The 1,895-nt window shown below is 44.5% G+C and overlaps 1 pseudogene; it reads left to right on the top strand.

Moving 5' to 3' along the window:
* The first annotated feature begins 274 nt into the window (after positions 1-274).
* On the top strand, positions 275-1,487 carry LOC147678938 (uncharacterized; annotated as a pseudogene).
* Positions 1,488-1,895: the final 408 nt, after the last annotated feature.

The raw sequence follows: 1,895 nt of genomic DNA, 5'->3' as shown, positions 1-1,895 counted from the left end.
CACCCTAAGTCCCCCTATGACAGGTACCCCTAAACGTGCCCACCAATATAAAAGAAGTGTCAGAGATAAAATGGGTCGCGGGAAAGTGCCAGTCAGATATACATCATGTACCCAACTTAAGGAAGAACAGGCTATACAAATTTCAGACTGGGTCAGTAATCTCCAAAACACAGTTGTTCACACTTTTTACCAGCACTCTTTGCCTGATTTCCACTCCCAGCGTCCTAGTAAGACAGCAGAGGATAATGGGATTCACAACGCTCTGTTAGAAAACATGTGGTACAGAGACATGAGGGAGGTTGGAAGAAAGGTCACAAATGAGTCCTGCTTTGTATGTTCACACATTCCTCACACTGTAGGCGCAGATAAATTGATCTTTTCCAAAGAAGTCCCACAGCCAAATGTCTTCTACACCTGTTTCTTTGCCGCATACATGGTCAGATACAGCTCCACCCAGCCAAAATAGATGATCAATTTGTAAACGCCACAGAGTGGGATGACAAGTATGTTACATTTACGGTCGTCACTAATCCATTGGAGTTTGAAAGGAGAATGGAGGTTTACCGTGATATGAAAGTGACTGCCAACATAATGCAGGTTTGGGAATATCACCATAAGATACTAGGGTACTTCACCTTCCCAAAGCCCCCATCGAAATGCCACTCACCCGAACATCAACAAGCTAACCATACTCATGACACATGCCCTTGTCAGTGGGGACCAATTCTGCACCTGAAGGCCAATATTTATTTCAACAGCAAGTGGAATGGTCCACATGACTTAATATGTAAGGCAGCCTCCTTAGGTAGCCCAATTGTAGGACAAGAGCACAAACATTATTTCAATGAGGATATTGAGAAGGAGTGTGCTGAGATATGGGCACAGGAAACTATAAGATACACTTCCAATGAGGGTACACCATACAAACCAAAAAGAGCATACAAGCTAAAGTCTCCTTTCCTTTGCTTCCTAGGTAATGGAACAGTTCCTGTGGGTCGAAATACTAATTGCAGCAGCACTAGTTTCAATTTGAACCTTAAGTACGGCACCTCCAACCTCATGGACATCTATTGGACCTGCGGAGAGCACATCTACCTGCAGCTGCCTCCCCACTGGCAAGGCCTTTTTTCCATCGTGACGATGCACGAACTGCATCTGGTTGTTCCAGCAGCGAACATTTCCAACATTCATACCCACCCAATGACAAGGGATGTCACCCTGCTCCACCACCAGAAAAGGGAAGTCAAGAAGTATTTCTCAGATAGCCGTTTTCATGAGATTCCACAAGAATTTCACCTTTTCAACGATGCTGAACTTTTCTTCGGGGCGTTATCCCCCTGTTCCAGACCAAAGCCAATGCTCACTGGCTCCAAGTGACCAGGTACGAGATGCTGCAGCTTGTCAACAACACCCGTGATGGGTTCAACGCCATGAAAGAAGAACTACGACCTTTGAGACTCATGGTTCTGGAACACCGCTATGTCTAGACCAGTTAACTGTGATGAATAGTGGTGGATGCGCAAAAGTGGGAAAGTCATCCTGCAGTGCCTTCATATTAGCCAATGATGCGGATAATGGAACACTTACAAAGGCTATGAAGGAGTTGGACAATTTGGGGAGACAGATGCCTGAGGAGGGAGGTGCAAAAGCAGACCGTTTTGCTAATTGGTTCAACTTGGACTGGATGCCTTCATGGCCTGCAGTACTGACATTTTTAATGACAATATTAAATTTGTTTTTGCTGTTATATTTTGGAACACAGATTATGCTGTATTGTGTTAAGAGATTGCGGTCTAAGGTAGTTGAGATGAACTATGAAGACTCAGGAGAATACACCAAAATACGCATGGGACAAGGGGACGGGGAAGAGTTAGCAATGTTAAACATAGTAGAAC

Source organism: Lissotriton vulgaris, chromosome 11 (assembly GCF_964263255.1).
Source record: "Lissotriton vulgaris chromosome 11, aLisVul1.2, whole genome shotgun sequence".
Classification (NCBI taxonomy): domain Eukaryota; kingdom Metazoa; phylum Chordata; class Amphibia; order Caudata; family Salamandridae; genus Lissotriton; species Lissotriton vulgaris.
This window is presented reverse-complemented; position numbering and strand designations above follow the sequence as displayed.